Source organism: Prionailurus bengalensis, chromosome E1 (genome assembly GCF_016509475.1).
Source record: "Prionailurus bengalensis isolate Pbe53 chromosome E1, Fcat_Pben_1.1_paternal_pri, whole genome shotgun sequence".
NCBI classification, from domain to species: domain Eukaryota; kingdom Metazoa; phylum Chordata; class Mammalia; order Carnivora; family Felidae; genus Prionailurus; species Prionailurus bengalensis.
In genome coordinates, this window is record NC_057347.1 from 56,781,893 (window position 1) to 56,803,060 (window position 21,168).

At 53.6% G+C, this 21,168-nt stretch overlaps 2 long non-coding RNA genes across 4 annotated transcripts; both read left to right on the top strand.

Annotated features, from left to right (window-relative positions):
- The first annotated feature begins 409 nt into the window (after positions 1-409).
- LOC122486157 lies at positions 410-3,277 on the top strand. 2 transcript variants are annotated; one of them, XR_006298031.1, is made up of 4 exons: positions 410-500; positions 1,208-1,323; positions 1,658-1,820; positions 2,400-3,277. It is a non-coding gene; the product is annotated as an uncharacterized LOC122486157 (long non-coding RNA). The 2 variants fall into 2 exon arrangements; XR_006298030.1 differs by lacking the exon at positions 410-500 and having other exon boundaries at positions 555-1,323.
- An 11,073-nt stretch (positions 3,278-14,350) lies between these two features.
- LOC122486158 lies at positions 14,351-17,762 on the top strand. Of its 2 annotated transcripts, none has more exons than XR_006298033.1 (2): positions 14,351-16,346; positions 16,762-17,762. It is a non-coding gene; the product is annotated as an uncharacterized LOC122486158 (long non-coding RNA). The 2 variants fall into 2 exon arrangements; XR_006298032.1 differs by having other exon boundaries at positions 14,351-15,868.
- The last annotated feature ends 3,406 nt before the right edge of the window (positions 17,763-21,168 follow it).

Here is a 21,168-nt window from a genome sequence, read left to right on the forward strand (position 1 = left end):
TCCCACGTGGATCTTCATGTAATTAATTAATATTGCATTCATCAGAGCTTAATTCATGTTCTTGTAATATCCAGGATTAAAAAAAAATCCTACCAAGGCAGCAGTGATAGGCTCTCAGCTTTCCGAGGAGAGACTATAATGAGCCCTCCTGCCGACTCCCCCCTCCGTCGCAGGGTGCGGGAATGCTCACCCCGGCGAGCCCCCCACCCCTGCCCGGGAGCACCGCGGCCTCCCTTCTGGGGCAGGGGCCAGGCTGGGAATGCATCCTGCGGTCAGAGCAAGCCGGGGTCCCGGGGACGGGATGCCGGGGTGCAGGGGGGCGGGGCGGGGAGGCGGAGGCGGAGGCGCGGTGTTTCCGGGCAGGTCTGATCTGGGGGCTGGGCTTCCCTGCAGAAAAGCCCAGAGCGGGCTCCGTGATGTTCCTTCCCTCCCCGCGCCCTGGGCTCCACAACCACCACCTGCCCCGCCAATCGCCCTGCACGACAGCAGGCAAAGGAGAGGTGGTGCCTTTGGGGTGTTAGATTTTGCTCAGTGACCACAGGGAGGACCAGCGAGGCGGGGGTGGGGCTGTCGAGGGCCGTTTTGCAGGGCCAATCCCTTCTGGGTGCCCAGGGGACAGCATCTGGGCACCGGGTGTCAGCGCTGGCTCCAGGCTTTGCTCAGAGCCCGCGCAGTGCGCGTGGGGCGCGTGTGTGAGTGTGTGTGTGTGTGTGTGCGTGTGTGTGTGGTCTTGGGGGGATCCCAAGGGGAGGGTCAGAGGCTCTGCTTCAACCAAGCCTCTCCTGTCATGTCCCTCCTGGTCTGGGCGTGGTCCCTGGGGACCTTACCTCCACTTTAGAACAAAGCAGGGTTATTTGGAGAAAGGAAGGAAAAAACTGGGGGCAGAGGCACCCGGAGTGGCAGTGCCGGGCAGCGTGCCCCACGGTCACCAGGGAGGCAGGTGGGTGGCGGAAGGTGCGGGGAGAGGAGAGGGCTGTGAGTGGGGAGGCAAGCCAGGGCCCAGCCTTTGTACACCCCTGTGCTGTTCTCTGGGGCCCAATATGGCCGAGAGGACGCCTTCCTTCTCTCTCCTCCCAAAAGCCCTTCCTCCTCCTCCCCTGCTTTTTAACTGCTTCCTTCCTGCAAGGCTCTTGGCGTTAGCTTCCTCGCCTCCGTGCTGCCGGCCCGGGTAGGGGCTCAGTCCAGCCATCTCTCTGGATGCTTCCAGGCGGTCAGCAGGGTGGGAAGAATCTAAGAGCATTCGGGATGCTCCTGGCTGGTGCCCTGCCTTCCTCTGCCTGCGAGCGAGCAGCCACGCTGAATGACTGGGAGCCGTCACACCATGTACGGCTTCCCTTCTTCCGCCCCCTCCCCTCACTACCCGCTCCTTCCCCAACCTCCCAGGGTGGGGTGGGGACATGGAGGGACGGAGGGGACAGGGGCCAGAGTGACCGTTGTTGAGAAGGAAGGCCTGCCTGCCTGCCGTTCTTGGCAGCTGTCAGGGGGCAGCGCAGGCAGGGCCCCCTGGGCCAGGGCCAGGGATGGTGCGTCGCTGTGCGTGGCCCGCTGAGGAAGCTTCCGGAACACCAGCTCGTACAATAGCAGAGAGCATTCCAGAATGGGTACAGGGGCGTACGGGGGGCTAGAATGTGCATTTCCGTTCTCTGTCTTGGCGCAGAGCTTGAAATGCCGGAGGGGCTGTGATGATGACGATATAGGACACAGACATGGTCATAGCACACAAAATAGGGCTGCGTTGGAGACAGAGGCGAGCCCGTCCCCTGGGAAATGCGTTCTTCCTTTCCTCTCTGCTCCCTGGAAGCGACGGGCTAGTCAGGAAGGTGAGGGTCCTCACCCCTCCCAGCCGTGCCGGGCCATTGCCACTCTGGGGACCCTCACTCTTAGCCCCACTCTGTTCTCTGGGGGGGGGGGTGAGGGCCCCAGGGGCCATGCCGCTGGTGGTGACCGTCCCGCCGGCCCTTGGAGAGCCGGGAGGGCCATGCTGTTGGGGGCTGCCTGCCTGGCATCATTAGGGGGCCTCCTGTCTCTCCGTCCACCACTGGCACTGCATGGCCAGAGGCGAGGATAACAGAGAGGAAGATGTTCTTCGGAGAGCTGGTGATTCGACCTGACACATGTCAGACAGACCCTGGCCTCCTGCCTGCGTCCCCCTAGGGGAAGAGCGGCCATGGCCGCTGCTCCCAGAGCCCCGAGAACAGCCCCTAAAAGCTGAGCATGGCTACTAATGAGCCCGCAGAAGGGTTGCCCAACCGGGGGCGGGGAGCAGGCAGGGGCGGTGGGCACCCTCCGCCTGCTGGCGGGGCCCCGCGGTGAGGCTGCCCTCACCCCCTACGCTCCCGGCCACCTCGTGGGGCGTCTAAGGTTGACCCTGGAAACCACCTGCTGCCCTCTCTTATCAGGACCGTCCTTCAAGTGTGGAACTTTCTGGAATGTTTTCTCTGCATTGAGGCATGTATTTATTATTATTTCAAGACCACCCCCTGGTGTGTTTATCCTTAAATAAAGCCGGCGGCCGGAACCTCACGCTCTTACAGGAGAGTCCTCGGACAGGTGACCGACACAGGTCCTCAGGAAGCCCCTCGTCCCCAGGGAAGCGTCAGCGTGCTCGGAGGGAGTCTGGTGTGGACCACGTACCCCGCCCCCATTCAGATAGCCGTGACCCCAGCACCTCAGGATGTGGAGAGAGGGTCTTTGAGGAGGTGATTAAGGTTACACGAGGTCACTAGGGTCGCCCTAATCCAGGACGACTGGAGTCCTTACAGAAAGCTGAGATGTGGACACACACACAGGGGGAAGACCCAGTGAGGACACGGGGAGAAGGTGGCCATCTGTGAGGCCGGGACAGAGGCCTCGGAAGGAACCACCGCTGCCCATGCCTGCAGCTCAGGTTCTAGCCTCCGGAATGGGGGGGGAAAAGAACTCTCTGGCGGTAAAGCCGCCCAGCCCGCCTGAGCGGACCAGCACCGAGTCTTTGGAAAATGCGAATGCAAGATGGACCTCTGCAAGATACCTCCCAGGTCCCTAAAAACACCTGCTCTGATAGGAGGAGAAAGTTCCGGAATGTGTGTGCTACCACCCGCGCCGAGATGTTTTCATGCTCCAAGCCCCCTGCCCACCGCACTCCCCCTCAAAGAGGTGCTCTTTTAAAAATGTATTTACACAACAGATCGACACTTAAATATGTGTTTAAAGAGCAATTATGACTATGTTCACCTGTCAGAACGGCATGGTTTCGCTCATGTGTTTTCCAGTTGGTTGGATAAATAATCAGCTTGGGTGTTGTTGTTTTTTTTAAGCCTAGCATCTATGTAATTATGTATTTACCTCTATGATAATATCACATTGCTCTCAGACCTAGCTACGAATGGGGGTGAAATATTCCAGTAAAAGAGAGGGGAACGAGCCTGGTGCCTGCCCACCCCTCCCCCATTGTAAATCTGCCCCGCCCCTTCCCGGGGGGCGTGGCCATTGACGCCCCGCCTCCTGCAGCTTTTCCTATCGGCGACCCACGTGCTGAGAGGGCCTCCCAGTGTGGGGACCAACGCGTGTGGCCCTGCCACCCATGTGGTCACTGGAGAGGGTGCGGGAGGTGCTAGCTCTCGGGGACCTCGGGTGGCAGAGGGCGCGGAGTCCTGCACAATCACGCGGCCTCTGTCGGTCTCACAGCCCCCCCCCCTCCTTTGCTCCCAGAACCTTCGGTGATGATGCCCGGGACCCGGGGTGCCTTTGCCCTCTTTTAAATTTGGAAAGAATCTGGGTCCTATGTCCTTACTGCTAGTGACAGAGCCCTTACCTCATACCTTAGACGCCAGAGTAAATGAAGAGGCCCCATCAAGTCCATTTTACAGACGGGGAGAGAGAGGCAGGGAAGCTCCGTAACGTGGCCCAGTTCAGGGACGTGCGGTATTTAGGCCTCTCGTAACCGGCGCTCTTCCCCAAAATTCCACGGTGGAAATTTGGGGACACGAAGCCATTTAGCAATGGGGTCACGCATCTAGGGGGGCCACGCCGCTATCGGTGTCAGGAAATTCTGCTTTGAGAACACGATCGGTCCAAATCCTTCCCGCGTAGGTCAGGGATGGCGGCTTTCACCCGGAAAGCCTATCTACAGGGCACGTTGGCACAGCGAATCCCTTAAAGTGTGCTCTGCGCGGCTGAGTTGTAGTCCGCGCCGTGGAGACCCCGGGGGACCGGAGGAGACCCTGGGGGTGGGGTGGGGTGGGTCCAGAGCCGTCAGTCCAGGGCGTTCGGAGGTGCGGGGGGTACACCCCTGCCCACGCAGTGGCGGGAGAATCCAGAGTCGGCGCGCGGACGCGCGCAGGATTCCGCAGAGGCAGAGGAGGGTTTCAGCGGCCGGCTCTGCGGCGCCACGGACGGCGTGTTGGCCCTCTAGCCGATCCGGTGTGGCGCTTCAAAGGTTGTGGGTTCTGGTCTCCCCAGCGTCGCCGCGCCCCGCGGCACGTGAGCGCGTGCGTGCAGAGGGGGGCGCGGGTGACGCGCCCATAGCTCTCGTCACCTCGGCTTTCTCGGGAACCAGGGAAGCTGAACTCAAAGAAAATGGGGAAAAAATATTTTTTTCCCTATTAGCAAAATCCGGTAGAAAAAAAAAAAACCCAACAACAAACCTCCACAAAGTTTCACTTCGTTACTAGGACCTTTTCAGGCGCAGGAGAAAAGCACTCAAGTTGGAGACTAAATCCGGGGGGGGGGGGGGGGGGGGGGGGGGGGGGGGGGGGGGGGGCGGGGGCTGGGGGAATCTACCTGAAGGTTTCCAGACACAGTTTGGAAGATATACTTACACAAGCACATGGAAGGGTCTGCCCAAGACAGGGTGAGAGGCGGGCCAGGCAGCGGGATGTGCCAGGAATGGCCTGCCCAGCGTCCCCAGCTGAAATCAAGAGGCCTCCCTGGCCACGCCTACCCCCCCCCCCATCTGCAGGCCCCGCCTTGTTTCCACAGTTTTTATCCCACCTGCCTGAACAATGTATAATTATTTCATTTATTGGTTTACTGTCTCTCCTCCCCACTCCGTGAGGGCCAGTGTTTTGGGTCTTGTGTCCCCAGGGCCTGGCCCACAGTATTAGGTCCTAAACATGGGGGTTGGAGGCAAGAGAGTAGCCCAGAGACACTGAGCTAGCACTGTCTGTCTGTCTGTCTGTCTATCTATCTATCCATTTATTTTTAGTAAGCTCTGCCTCCCACGTGGGGCTTGAACTCATGACCCTGAGATCAAGAGTTGTGTGCTCTACTGACTGAGGCAGCCAGGAGCCCCTGGCCTCTCTTGAGACGTTATGGGACATAATAGGGGCCCAGAGGGTGCGAGTCCAGATCCCAGGGGTGAGTCGGCCAGAACTTGACTTTCCCCCCATGTCTCTGCCTCCTGGATTCCGGGTGCTTCTTCCGTTCATGTTCTCCTTTGAAGACAAGAGGCCAGGACAACAGGCCCAAGATGCCGGGAGGTGATCTGAGGCCCGTGGAGGGCGTCCAGGACAATGCTACGTGCCCAGAATCCGAGGTGTGACCAAATCTGCAAATACTCCGCCTGCCGTCTTTAAGGGGATTTGATTCCCGCCTGAATGCCCGTGGCCTCCTCTCTGGCCGCAGCTTCTGGGCCGCCTGCACGTGGGCACCCCTTGCTGCATCCTGTGGGAGTGCGGACGAGAGCCAGCCGCCCCTACAGGAGAAGTCCGGCCACGCTGTCCCTAAGAACGTGCGCTTTCGGAAGGAGGCCACCTGGAGGTTTCGGAAGCACAGGTGTCCTGGCCACCCTGCTACGCCTCTCGGCACCCCCCTACCCGGGCCCAGTGTCGCTCAGGCTGCAAGCTGCTTTACTTCGGGGAGGAAGTGGACCATTAAAGTTGCCCTGCGGTGTGTGTGGTACAAATGGCTGCCCTGGGATCTTTTCAGAGAGAAGGGTTTCTTACAGAGCAGACCATCGGGACCAGCAGAGACGCTTTGACATACAGATTCCCAGGCCCCACGCCAGCGCGCCGAGCAGGAGCGCCACCGTGGGGCCCCGGACTCTGCTTCTCAACGCTGCTCTGGCCACCGATGTGCCGCTGAGGTTGACAGGGAGGAGGTGCGGGGAGAGCGAGTCGGGGCTGGGGGGCACCAATACCATGCCTGCCTGGGCCCCAGCCAAGGAACACCTTTCCGGCTCGGCTGTCTCGGAGGGGGAGAAGGGAGATCTGGCCGGAGAACCCCACAGTTTCCGTACCTGCCTCATCTGGCAAAGGCTAGTCTGAAAAAGCAGGGAGTCTTGTCAGTACAGAGTAAACCAGAGTCTATTCCTTGAATGCAAATGTCCTGGGGCCGATATCACAAGGCCGAAAGTCAGAGCCTGGGGAACTACGGGCTCCGGCATGCCCCCCCCCCGGTCCGCCCTTCTGCCGCCTCTCCTGGGATCTGCACTGGGAGGCCAGGAAAAGGGGCACCTAAGGGCTGAGGCCTGCAGGTGCCCTTGGTCCCATCCGTGGGAAGCAAGGAGCTGTCCTTGCCTGGGGGTGCCACTCACCGTCCCCCCCACACCAAACAGGAGGCAATGGACTCGGTGGGAGCTGTGTGTCATCTGGGGAACGGTGGTCTGTGGATGGGGCTGACGTCAAGCCCCTGCCCTTGGTCTCCAGCAGAGTCGGGAGGAGCAAGTGAGTCTGGTCAGGGAGTCCTTTCTGCTATGTCCAGTGTCTTTCCATTAACCACTTGAGGAGAGAATTTAATTTGTAATAAATCTGCATTACAGTAGAAGTTCAGTGCCCCCAATGGCTATAAAAATTAATTCCTTATCCTAAACATTATTATATAGCTTTTGCAATGAATTGGCTTGTGGTTGGGTTCCTGGTTTGGGCCATTATGAGTAATTAGCGTGATCAAACAGCATCACATAATATTTCCCCTCTCCCTTCAGCCCTCCGCGGGCCTCACCGCCCCCCCCCCCCCATTGGCAACTGGATTCCATTAAGTAATCAGTCCCGTAAATGGGATACGCTGGGTCACAACTGCCTGCTGACTTTGATGGCCAAAAAAGATGCTTTCTTTCTATTCCTGAATGGTCGCTTCTCCGCTCTGTTTTTTCTTTTTCTTTCAAAGTACCGTGTGTTCTTGGGAGAGATCACGGTAACTTTCCTCCTGAAGGAGGCTGGTGAACAGACAAGGACTCTGACATCTGCTTAGGAAGGAGGGTTCCTTAATCCGGGATCCAAGGGAAGGCTTCTGAAGGTCTCGGAACTTCTTACGATTGTCTGGAAAGCGTGTCCACATGCATGGATAAGGCATTTAGTTTCTCCCTCAGGAAGCGAATCGGGAGGTTTCTGCAGATGTACGAAGGGGATCCATGTCCCAAAGGATAGTAGCTAATGTTGGTTGAAAAGCGATACAGACCAGACGGCCTGAGTTCCCCAATCTGGCGTTCACAAGCCGGTTGGGGTCCAGGAGTTTGGACGAAGCAAATTTACACGTTCAGTTTCAGCAAGGTTCTACTGAAATTTAGCATTTGCTTCCATCATAAATGCACTCAACACACTACCGCGATTTTCCCAGCTATTTCTTCACTACGTTAAAGTTGGTGCAGACAGCTCAAAATATTCTCTGTGCTCATCATCACTTAGAAATCATGTTGGTTATTCAATCAGCAACTGTGCCTCATTTGTTGCATTGATAAAGAGGCACATATACTTGAGTATCTCTATCGTTGAAACGTATTTTAAGAACTGGTACCCAGAGGCGCCTGGGTGGCCCAGTTGGTCAAGCCTCTGACTTTGGCTCAGGTCATGGCTCTTATGGTTCACGAGTTTGAGCCCCGCGTGGGGGCTCTGTGCTGACAGCTCAGAGCCTGCAGCCCGGCTTTGGATTCTGTGTCTCCCCCTCTCTCTGCCCCACCCCCGCGATGTCATTGGTTACCATTGTAATTCTATGTATATTATTTTATGCCTTTATAAACATTATTCTGAGAAGGGGTCCATGGCGGAGCCACGATTAGATACCACTGGTGTGCATTAGAGCGAGTGTGTGCGTGTGTGTGTGTGTGCGTGTGCGTGTCTGAGGTTATGAGGTTATGTTGTGTCTGAGTTTGGACACCCTCTCGCATCCTAGTCCCATAGAGTAGCTGCCTGGTCTGTGCCCTGATGGCTCCCTTTAAAATGGGAATAACAGCCACCAAACAAGGATGCTCAATGGTTAAGAAAGAACTTACATAGGCAAAGCCTTTAAGGCAGCACCAGACATGACACCACACTCCTTACGTGGGCTTTCTGATTTAATCCCTCTCCAACGCTACAAGGTTAGTCCTAGAATTATTCCCATTTTACAGATGGGGGCACTGAGGTTTATTTTAAGAAGTGGCAAAACTAAATCAAGACACAAGCCCAGGCCATTGGACACCTGAGCTCTTGTGCAACACGTTCTGTTATATTTACCCGTAGTATTTACCATTGCTGGTGCTTTTTATTTCTTCTCGTAGGTCTGAATTCTGTAAGGCACTATCTCCTGTCCTCCTGAGGAACAGCTTTAGGCATTTCTTGTCACGTGGGTCTCCTGGAGAGGAATTCTCTCAGAGTTCATTATCTGCAAATGTGTGTAACTCATTCTCATTTTCGGAAGAAGTATTCTCTTGATCTAGACTCGTGAGCCAACATTCCGCCTCCCGCCATGCCTCACCCCCCCCCCCCCACCCCTGGTACTTTAAAATATTTTCTCCCGGGGCGCCTGGGTGGCTCAGTCGGTTAAGCATCTGATTGCGGCTCAGGTCATGATCTTGCTTTTTTCTTTTTTCAGAAGTTTGACTACAGTGTAACTAGGTATGGGTCGCTTTGCATTTATACTGCTTGAGGTTTTCTAAGGTTCTTGGATCTGTAAGTGAACGTTTTTCATCACATTTGGGCAATTTTAGCTATTATCTCTTCAAATAGTTCTTCTGCCCCATTCTCTTTATCCTGTCTATTAAAAACTCTACTTACGTATATGTTACACCACGTAATTTTGTCCTATAGATCCGCCAAGTCTCTCTTGGTTGTTATGAAATCCTTTCCTCTCTATTCTTCATATGCAAGAATTTCTGTCGACCTGATTTCAAGCTTACTAATCTTTGCTTCCATAACATCCAATCTCCTACTCAGTGAATTTTAGATTGTTTACTTTTAAGTTCTGGAATCAATTTGGTTATTTTTTATTTTTTTCAACGTTTTTTTTTTTTAATTTAAATTTGTGGGACAGAGAGAGACAGAGCATGAACGGGGGAGGGGCAGAGAGAGAGGGAGATACAGAATCGGAAACAGGCTCCAGGCTCCGAGCCATCAGCCCAGAGCCTGACGCGGGGCTCGAACTCACGGACCGCGAGATCGTGACCTGGCTGAAGTCGGACGCTTAACCGACTGTGCCACCCAGGCGCCCCAATTTGGTTATTTTTTAATAGTCTCTATTTCTTTGCTGGGATTCCCCCCTATTTTGTTCATGACCAACCTTCATTTACATTTGTGAGCACATTCTAAATAGTTACTTTAAAAAGGTCTTTTCTGCTCATTCAAACAAATGGATCACCTCAGATCTTTTTCTATTTCTTTTCCTTTTTCTTAATATGGGTCCATAGCTTTCTATTCCTTCACATGTCTGATAATTTTTGATCGTATGCTGGACATTTCAGAAGATGTGTTGTATGGAGTCTGGATGGTCTTACCCTCCTTTAAAAAATGTTGAGTTTTGTTTGGCATGTAGCTAGATTGTTGGTGAATGCTTTTCATCCTGCAAAGTTGTTCTTATTCTTTGGGCAGACCTGTTTTGGTTTTCAACTTGGATCTAGGATGTGGCCCTTACTCTAAGACATGGTCTTTACTCCTAAGGCCTGGGCTTTCTGGGATCGCCATATAATGGTGATTTCAGTTCAAATATAGGCTGTAGGTCGATGTAAACTTCTCTTTGGGCCTTTGAAGGTGCATCCCAAAGAGAAAGTCAGTTATTCTACGTAAGAGGGTGAAGAGAAAAGTACAATAAGAAGGAGGTTTGCCTGACTGTTGGTAGAGACCTGCTGAGTATATTAAGATGTTGAGGGCAGAGAAAATGTACACCAGTTACAGGTTACAGATATAAATCCCAAAATGGAAAGTCATAGGACAATATTCATGAATTGCAGGAATGGATCTGTGACAGGGCTGCTTCTCATTAGGGCACCCTATAGAGAAAGTTCAAGGGTTTACTTACGATCTGGTTCAGGGTCCTTGGAGTAATGCTGGGGAGGTGAGCTGGTTATTGAATGCTTTTTTTTTTTTTTTTAATTTTTTAATGTTTATTTATTTTTGAGAGAGAGAGAAAGAGAAAGACAGAGAGCAAACAGGGGAGGGGCAGAGATAGAAGGAGACGCAGAATCCAAAGCAGGCCCCAGGCTCTGAGCTGTCAGCACAGAGCCTGACGAGGGGCTCGAACTCACGAACCGCAGGATCACGACCTGAGCCAAAATCGGACGCCCAACCGACTGAGCCACCCAGGTGCCCCTAGTTACTGAATGTTTTTAAAGAAACACTGCCGGATTATTTTCAAGCACCTGTAGTGACTACTTAATGTACTCGAGTGTCTCGAAGTTACTTGGTAAGTATGAGAGCAAGCAGATAAGTTTACTTCGTGATATTGGAATGTTACCTCTTTGTATGCAAATAGATGTTGTAATAGATGCACTTGAAGACAGTTTCAGTTAAAAGTAGACTCTGCCCTGTCATCTTGGGCACATTATTAAGTTGCTCAGGTAACTCCTTGGTTCAGGCACAGAAAAAATACACTTCACCTTAGCCCATATGGGAATTTGGAATGAGAAGTATCCGAATTGATACATTTTGAAGGTAAAAGGGGTAATATCCTTTGCCATCAGAGCGGCAAGGGTATTTGTGCTGGTTCCCTAGGATTGTGTGATAACCCCAAACTTAGTGGCTTTAAACAATAATGACATTAATTTTGCTCATGGGCGCAGTGGGGGGACAGCTTTTCTCCGCTCTACTCAGCATCAGATGGGATGGCTCAAAGGCTGGGGTCGGAATCATCTAAAGGGATGTTCACTTACAAGTCTGGCGGCTGGGGCACGTGGGTCGCTCAGTTGGTTAAGCATCTGAGTTAGGCTTGGGTCATGGTCTCACGGTTCCGGAGATCGAGCCCGGTGTTGGGCTCTGCAACCGACAGCGGGGAGCCTGCTTGGGATTGTCGCTCTCTCTCTCTCTCTCTGCCCCTCCCCCACTGTATTTGTGCTCCCTTTCTCTCTCAAAATAAATAAACTTAAAAAAGTGAAATCGGCTGTTTTTAAGAAAACAAGTCTGGTGGTTGATGCTGGCTGTCATCTGGGTCCTCGACTGTTGTTTCTCCATGTGGCTCGCTTCCGAGGGTGTGTGTCTTGGGAGAGGGAGCCAGGCAGAAGCTGTATCGCTGACTGATTTTTCCCTCTGACCCACTGCTGTCCCTTTTTCATGTCCTAAATGTCCTACACGGCCTCCTACGTTCTATGCAGCCACTCCCGCTCCTCCAGATGGGCTCAGGTGGGGACACCCAGAGTCTTTGGTCCCTCATCCTGTCTGTGTGACAACCTGTAATGCTTGGGGGCGGCTGAGTCCTCCACGATCCCTGTTCTGATGGGCTCTGATAAGGATAAACTGAATGGCTTCGGTTCTATAGAGGTGCTTTTGTCTTTCAGAGAGACCGTCAGAGCTGGACCCCCATGTCAGCAGGGCCCCCAAGGTTCCTAACGTCCAGACCCTTCCCTGATGCCTTGTCTCGGTCCACTGCTCTGTATTCTCTGCTGCCTCCGTGTCTCGGTAGTTCCTGACCAAGCCAAGGGGTCTGAAGCTTTGTTGCTTCCTCTAAGGACTTGACTGTCAAGGGGAATTAGCTTGAGAGGAAATGGGGCTAGAGACTTGATGTGAATTTAAGGTAAAAATCTCCAGGATCTGAAGAGAGTGGGTGTGACAGCCAGTGCAGGCCTCAGGGACCCTGATGGAAATGTTCACACAGGTGCTGAACTGTGTGCTGACCCCTGACCAGGGAAGCACCTGCTGGGACCAATTAAAACCTCTCTTTCTGGGCTGGGTTCATTTGCATCAACTCTGGGCCCCCAGGACAAATTTTCCAGAAGGCCTCCTATTCTTTGCCCAACGAAAAAGGCTCGTCTCTTGTCAGCTGTCTGTGCTCACACTGGCTTCCTGGGCAAGCTCGGGCTGGTGTCTCAGACCAGGTTCCCTGATCTGTCCACACCCCTGTGTTCTCTGCCTTCTCCGCCACACACCTCTGCTGGTAATTGTTTGTGTTTCCTCCCAGACTCCAGCACCAAGGACAGGGCTTTTGCATTGTTTGATCATCCTGGAGAGCCCAGGCTTAGCCCACAGTAGGTGTCACCTGCTCAGTGAAAGAATGCATTTTCTTCCATGACACCCGTCTGCCCCCTTGGGAGACAGACGCTGCACAAGGCCATTCATGGGCCATTTCGCAGAAGGCTAGCCAGTTGGCATTTTCTTTACCATGGTTAAGTCTCTCTGCTAGTTTCTGGGCCCGCCCCTTAAGGAGCTTACAGCTGAGCTGGGAAGATAAGCTGTAAGTACATGAAAAGATTATTTTTATTTTTGGAAAGTTGAACGTTTTAAACCAACATCCCATGAGGCTGTGGGGTTAGGCTGGAGGTAGAACTGGCTTATCCAATTTGGAATCTCTGAGAGAGTTCCAGGAAGGGCTTAATTCTTCATCCTCCCCCCGCCCGACCACCATTTTTTTTTTTTTTTTTTAATTTTTGAAATTCTGCAGAGATTGAGATACTGAGGTTAGGACAGGGAGACAAAGCAAACGTCGAAATGTCAGGCGATGTGTTGGAGCAAAGGGGGAGCTTTCAAGATAACGCCAGAGGGACTGGCTCTGGGGGGGCCCCCGCGGGCCATCTTGGGTGGGGTCTGGCCAATGCAGTTGATCAGAACACCATGCAGACAAGCTGTGTGCCTATTCTGGCTGCTGAATCCGTGACATAAGTGGCACACAGTAAACACGTTCCCAGGTGCTGCCTTTGTCCCAGGGAGGTTGGCAGAAGGTGCCAGAACTTCTCACAAGGAGCCGACGGCCCCCAAAGCTGGCGGAGCATGAAGACAGCACCTGCAAGGCGAGGGGAAAGCCAAGACAAACTGCCAGAGTTCTCATCTCCTTCCAGGGAATCCTGAGCCTCTAAAGCAACTGCGGGTAATTGCGCCCAGAGGCCATGGGGTGGCAGTGTGGAATTAAACCCCTGAGCGTGTTCCCCTAACAGCTCTTGGCTTGCGCCTGGAGCCAGACGCTGCTGGAAGCTGGGCATGCAGCCCCACGCAGGCTGGGAGTTGGGGCAGAAGCCGCGACGGTTCTCCCTCGAGTTAATCGCCCCGTGCGCCGAGCTGAGACCGCGTCTGCCTGCCGTCTCTCAGGTTGGGCGGTTCCCCTCGTCCCGAGGCTTTGGGGGGGCCCTTCCTCACGGGGCTGGGAACACGCTGATAAAAAGTTAATTTCTATTTGCTGTCGCTCAGTAATTGGATGAACACGAAAGCAATTAAATATTAAAACATACAAACAAATAACTAAGTCACCGTAATTAGCCAAAGTTTGATCACTGTCATATTTATTTAAGAAGAGGTGATATGTCTCAGCAGGTGACATTTTAAATACCCCGGGCCTCTCTGGCGTTGTCTTCGGAGAATGCTGAATAATGTACGGAGAATTTAATTAAACCCTGTTGTAAATCAGCTATGATGACAGGGAACTGACAACCACATGTTGAAATGAGAATTAGTCCACAGCGAGGGATATTAATTAACTCCTTTTCTGAAGGCCTTTGGCACAGAGTGGCATTTTAAAAAACATAAGAGGAGGAAGCAAGCAGCGCTTTGGCATGGGGAGGGGCCTGTGCCTGTAATTATTATTTATAATCATTATTATTTATGGCTGGAATTTCTGCAGTCGCCTAATGCAGCTAATGATCGGGACAGCGAACAACGAGATTAAACAATTCTTCCCCTGGGAGCCAGGTAGAAATCAGCGGCACCATAGGACGCCAGGGGGTGAGGGGGGTCCCTTTGGAAAACAGGAGCATTGTTTTTTTTTTTGTTTTTTTTTGTTTTTTTTTAATTTTTTTAATTTTTTTTATTTTTTTTATTTTTTGGGGGACAGAGAGAGACAGAGCATGAACGGGGGAGGGGCAGAGAGAGAGGGAGACACAGAATCGGAAACAGGCTCCAGGCTCTGAGCCATCAGCCCAGAGCCCGACGCGGGGCTCGAACTCACGGACCGCGAGATCGTGACCTGGCTGAAGTCGGACGCTTAACCGACTGCGCCACCCAGGCGCCCCAGGAGCATTGTTTTAAGCTGCGTCCAACTCTCCTCCAGATGTGGACTCAGGAAGAAGATACAGACGTGCGGGAATTGTGAACGCACAGACCTCGCAGATGAGAGCGGCCTCGGAAATCGCGAGGCCTAACCCCACTCACCTCCCGGAGGAGGAGGAGACGGAGGCCCAGGGAGATTGGAGATCCTGCCCAAGGTCGTGGGCTAATCCGGGCAGAGCGAGGGTGCAGCGTGACCCTGTGCCTGGGTCAACAGAGCAGAGTCCCCCGGAGTCTGGAAATGCTGAGGACGTGGACAGGCCGAGGATGGAAAGGGGCTGCTGTGGGCCTCGGGGCCATGGTAAGGCCGCGTCTGTCTGACGACGCTAAAGCTGTAGGTGAAAGACCGAGCAGACCGGGGTGGCGTGGGGACCCTCGCTGGGACCCCCCGCTCGGCCCTCCGCTCGGCCTTCCCCTGGCCCAGAAACAAGGCTGCGTGTGAAGACGAACACGTGGCCAACAGGTGTCCCTCCGCGGGGAGGGGACATCATCGCTCTGGGAAGAACCTGACCTTCCTGTGAGGACGGACCACTTGGTGCATCCCGCCGCCCGGAACCTGTCACTGGGTTACAGGAGCCGCGCGACCCGCACCACTGGCGATCCGGAACCGGGCCGGGAACGCGCACCGCCTTCCGCCTGGAGGAACAGTCAGGTGACTGCAGCCAGAGGCGAGCGCGGGTGCCCAGGCTGTGCACTGTGCCGGCACCCTATTGGTTCCCTGGGTAGGTGATGGACAACTGTAGCAGCCAATCGAGAGCTTGAAAGGGCGGGACGTGAGTTGTATTAGAGAAGGTCCCAGGTGGGCCTGACCCTCCCCCTCCCCACGTGGGCGGACGGTGGGCCTCCTGTCCCACGGGGATGAGACTCCGAAGAGGTCGTCAGGACACAGTCGTTACAACCCTCCTCAAGGTCGGAGGTGGCTGATTCAGATAAAAGCCTCAGCTTCAGGGTCTCAGGTGTGGGTGTGCGTGTGTCCCCGATGCTGGGGACCCCCAGGGGTCCCCAAGGAAGCGTGGCTGGCGGCAGGCGTGGAAGTTAGGCCAACAGCTCTCTTGGCCGAGTCGAAGATGCATCCATACATAGCCAGAGCGTCCCGTGGGTTTGGGTTGGATGATGTTATCTGCAAGGTCAGGACTTAACAGAAGCTTAGCTTAATCCCCGGGGCCCTGCAGTTCCTGTGTCAAAGTCGCTGACCCAGAGGTACAGGGCCTTGGCTCGCGGGGAGCCCATCTGATCTGGGTCAGCCAGAGCCGTACGACACAGGCATTTGTGCGCCTCCTGACAAGGTCTGGCTGGCAGTTAGAAGGAAACGTTCTTGTAACTACGTCCCCGCTGAGCGGCAGTCCCTGGCCTCTCCGGAAGCCGTGCTGCGCAGCTCACCTGTTTGTGGCCTGGGGTGAGGTCTCACGGGACCCGGCAAGGCTGGGAGGAGAGCAGCCTCGTGTTTCCGCTGGAGAACGAACTGGCGGGATCGCTACCGCCAGGCCCAGCCCCAAAAGGCTGAAGGCCACGGCCAGGTACGGGGTGGGGGCAGCGAGCTCAGGTGGGAGCCCAATCCGGATCTTTCTGGCCCTGCCTGACCTTGCGGGATTCAGCCGCAGCTTCGACACCTCCCTCCTGCCTGCCGGCCACCAACACCTGGAAGCTGGTCCCCAGGCCCCACCCCTTCCCCAGGCGGGCCGGCTCAAGCAGGCCCCGCCCACCGACTCTGGCCCCGGAGGAGGTCCCCTCCAAACAGGTCACAGCCCCTCTGCGTTCCCTGGTCTCTCTGTGGGCACCCTCCTTCCCGAGCTGCCTGCCACCTTGAGGTTACCCTTGCTTTCCCAGCTCCCCCTCCTCTGCCGTCCTGCCCCCTCCCTGCCCTTTCCTCGGCATGGCCTGGGGTTCTGGAGTCCCTAAAGAAATGGAGACGGCTGACCATGCTGAGGCTGGATCCAGTGACTGCGTCCAGTGGCTCCCAGGACTGATCTGTGCTCTCCTCTGGGAGAGGACTAGGTGTGTGGGTGGTTCTGTAGGGATCAGGTCCCTTTGCAAGGCTCCATAGTGGATTCTGACAGGCAGCCAGGGCTGAGAACCCCAGGGAAGGTTCTGGAAAGGGTTCAGAAATGAGATTTCGCCGGAAGCTGCCCTGCCGGGAGCACTGTTTTGGGAACACAGATTTCAGACTCAAACCCATCGGGGCTTGGCTGTCCCCTAACTGATCGTGTCCCTTTGGACTAGTGACTCCACTGGCCAGTGTCTCAGAGCTTATCAGCAAAAAAGGAAATAGCTCCTTAAGGAACAGAGACTGCCCGAACCAGCTCAAAAAACCCAAGAAGGGCTTTGATTGTAAGAAGGGGAGGTGTCCCCGGAGTCACGAGTGCCCCCCTAGTTCAGCAGGCCCCTGACCAGTCCTGTGGTCTCTCTGTAGGTAGGCGCGTGGACCAGCCATTCGGAGCAAGACTCGATCTCTGTGCGTGTCAGTTGCAGATTCCCAGGGTAGTGCCCCCATCTGTCCATTTGGCATTCTGTCTGCTTGCTCCCAGAGCGTCGCCTCTGTCCCCAACACTGCTGTGGGCTAGGATATTGGAAACATCCTCGGAGGCGGAATAATCCATCCTCCCCAGGTGACACTGCATTAAAGGCAAGACGCTTGTGTTTGGAGAATAGAGACCACGTTGTGTCCCCAAGCACGGACAGGAGAGATCTGGGCCTCCCCTCTGCCCACTCTCCCAGCACCTGCCCCCGGGGTCGGGCACCAGGGACGTGCGGGGAGTCTATTAATCTAAGTGGAAGGCAAAAGGTCTCTTTCCAGGGCTCTGGGCTTTGCAGACCTTTCCTTAAACAAACAGGACAATTTATTTGTCTTCGGTCAAACTACGCAGAGGTCAAGGGGCTGGTGACCCCTTTTAGTTTGCAGTGATGGGGTCACTAGGTTATTTGCTCATGGGCCAGGACGATCCCCAGTCGGGGGAGAAGTGGCTCATGGTAGTTAGACCTCAGCCCCTTGCCTGCCTTGCGTCTGTCATCCTGACCGCATAGACAGCCCGTGATGGGCTCACACCGTTCCTCTACACGCCTCTCAGCGCACGGTCTTTCTTTTCCAAATCCTCACCTCGCCTCTGTTTGGTGCCTTCCCCCCACCCCCCCACCTTCTCTCCTAAGCTGTTACCCCTCTGGGCCCCCAGGGAGTATTCTCAGCATGCTGGACGACCCACAAGGACATCGGCTCACGTCCTACCCAGCGACCCTCTCTCTGGACGGCACAAACCTCCAGGGAAGAGAGGCCAAGGAGGCGCCGCTCCGGTCCGTCAGGCCCCTGGTTTGCAAATGAAGAGCTGCCCTCAACATGTGTGTAAGTTAGAACAAGGAAAAGGCTCGTCCTGAGGGCCCGAAACGGCACAGCTGTGGAATAAATTGTTTTGAAAGTAACTTGAGCATCACTAACATTAATTATTTGGCTTGACGTTTGCACCTTAACTTAAATACATTCCACATTTGTTGATAATAAATGTTGCCTTCCTGTTACAAATTTATATATATATGTATACGTATGTGTATATATGTATACATATATGTATGTGCATATATACGCACACATGTATGTATATGTACATATATGTATATATATGTACATATATATGTTTATTTTTGAGAGAGAGAGAGACTGAGTGCAAATGGGGGAGGGGGGGAGGGACAGAGAGAGGGAGACACAGAATCCGAAGCAGGCTCCCGGCTCTGAGCTGTCAGCACAGCGCCCGACGCAGGGCTCGAACCCACGAACTGTGAGATCATGGTCTGAGCTGAAGTCAGACGCTTCACCGACTGAGCCCCCCCACACCCCCTCCTCCACAAACTTATATTTTAATGAGGTCAATCGGATCGTATTCTTTTTTCTTTCAGTGCGGTTTCTGGGGTGTAATTTGCGTGCAGTAAAATGTACCCTTGGTAGGAACCAGCCCTGTGAGTTTTGATGAGTGCATTCAGTCGTGTACACAACACCATAGTCAAGCTGTGTAACACTTAGTTCCCTTAGCCCAGTCCACAGCTCCCCTCCCCTTGGTCTCTGGAGACTAATAATTTGTCATCTTTCCCTAACGTTTTACCTTTTCCAGAATGCCCTAGAAATAGAAACATACAGTATGCAGCCTTTTGAGTCTGGCTTTCTTCACATAACATCATGCATTTGCCAGCCGGCCATGTTGTGTGCAAGGTGGCTTGCTCCTTTTTATTGTGGACCGGTATCCCATTGTACGGGTTTTCTGCTGCTTTGCTTAATGTTTATTTTTGAGAGAGAGACAGTGTGAGCTAGGGAGGGGCAGAGAGAGAGAGAGAGAGAGAGAGAGAATCTGAAACAGGCTCCAGGCTCTGAGCTGTCAGCCCAGAACCCGATGCGAGGCTCGAACCCACAAACTGTGAGATCATGACCTGAGCTGAAGTCGGACGCTCAATCGACTGAGCCACCCAGGCTCCCCGTTACTGCTTCTTTTTTCATCTGTCACCAAGTTGAAGGTCATTTGGGGTGTTTCCGGTTTTTGAGGATGATTAATAAAGCTGCTGTAAACACACACATACAAGTTCCTGTGGGGACGCACATTTCCGGGACGGATTGCCGGGTCATAAAATAGGCGTATGCCTCCACATTGTCATCCAGCACGGCCGAACCAGAGTATTGCTTGTGAGTCTGTTTTTATTACTGGTGAAAGATACAGGTTGAAATTCATCTTTTTTTGCCGAAGGGCGTCCACCATTTCTTTAAAAGACGGTCCCTTCCCCACCGAAATGCCTTCATACCTTTATAGAAAATAAATCGACCATGCTTCGCTACTTTTGAAACATTTGGCTTAATGCTTTTTTTTTTTTTTTCCTGAGTTCATTTATTTTGAGAGAGAGAGTATAGGGGAGGGGCAGAGAGAGAATGAGGAGAGAAAGAATCCCAAGCAGGTTCTTAACTATCAGTGCAGAGCCTGATACAGGGTTTGAACTCAACAGACTGTGAGATCATGACCTGAGCTGAAATCAAGAGTTGGACACTTAACCGACTGAGCCACCCAGGCACCCCTGTGAAGTCTTCCTTCTGGATCATTTATGTCAGTGTTTGTTTGTGTTGGTCCTATGTGGAAAGGAGGCCTCACAAAGGTTTGTTGACCCAACCAGAGGAAGCAAGCTGGGGGCTGCAGCTACCAAACCAAGATACTTGTTTTCCAATCCCATCTGACCCCTGTGTGATTTTTTTTTTTTCTAACTGAAGTTTGTAGGTTTCATTTCCTTATGTTGGTTTCATTTCCTTATGCCAACTGGTTGTTCTCCCCATCTTGGAAAGTGTGGTAACATTTCATATCTTTAACAAATGAGTTTAGAACCCACAACACTCTCCCTGTGAAACATTTTTTAAAACTTCTTAGGAGATTGCTTCTGGGGCCCACGCACACGTAGGAGATATTTTTCAACAAGTGATATATTGTTCTTGGTAATAATAATGCCAACTTTACTGAGCACTTTCCACCCGTCTGGTGGTTTTCTAGACCCTGAACACCGTACCAGAAGTGTGGTGCTTGGGTAAGGTGAGGGCCAGAGCGCGAACGAATACCGACGATAGCTGTGTTCTTTGTAAAATGTGACTTCTTCCACACCGGAAGTGTTTGAATTTTCTACTCAGCCCACAGCCTTCCACCACCACTGACCTGTTAAAAGACGTTGAGAATCTCTGCATTCAGACATTGGGAACGTGTATGTTCTCAAATAGTATCTCCCAGTTTCCCTGCTGTTTCTTGCTAGGGTGGGTGCACTCTGGGTGTTCCTTCCTCGGGGAGATTGTGTGTTCCTGAGGCTCCTGCTTCTTTGAACTTCACTCTTCCTCCTTGGAGGTCCCCTCCCCCCCCAACCCAACCCGGAGACTTGTACCCAACACGAGTGAGGCTGTCTTTGACCACAGAGCTGAATGCCGCAGACAGTACCAAACACAGAGTGTCCTGCCACCCGGCAGGCACCGAGAGCAGGGGCAGCTCTGGGGACGCCAGCCTGTGGGTCCCCGTGGACAGCCTCACTAAGAGCCACACCTGTGCCACCTGGGTGCCTGGGATGTGCAGATGAGGCTCCTCTGTGAGCCCACCTACCAGCGTGGTTTCCTGTGGGTCACATCCCGAATTTGGGTTTTTCGTACTTTGGTAGTCATCTCCCATCCTTTATTTTAGGAGCTTAGGGGACAGCCACGAAAACTCCCCACGCCAACAAGCGCAAACTTGTTTGCGAGTCGGGTCCCCCTGCCTTTTGGTTTTCCTCTCATACAGCACCTCTTTTCTTGGAAAGGCGGCCAGGAAATCTCACTGTACGTTGGCTTTCGAGAGTTCCGCAAAGCCCCGTGAACCCACCGGTGCCCAGAAAGCACTCGAGTGTGGACTTTTACGAGCTCTGCAGGCTTAAGGGCTCAGGCACCCTAGAGAGAACTGCTCTGCAGGAACCTCCACGCTCCTTTTCTGGGAGTGGGGGTGGGTGGGATGCGGGCCAGAGACCAGAGGAACGACACAAGGAATACAGAGAATTTGGTTTTCCACTTGTGGAGCTGTAGAGAGGCTGCGATTTGCTTTGGAGGGGGCCAGTCCTCGGCCTCTCCCTCAGCCTCTCTCGCCAGTGGACAGACCTCTGGCTTCCTAAGGAGCTGGCTGCCGTAGAGGCCTCACTGCTCTGGCCTGTTTTGGACGTCTCCTGCTCTTCTCCAACGGAGAAGCCCGGCTTTTGAAGAACAGGCTGAATTGGGGCCAACTGCTGGTCACTTTTCCCGGGGTGGCAGGGGGGGGTCTGCGTGCCCTGGAACCAGGACCCTCCAACGCACAAGAAC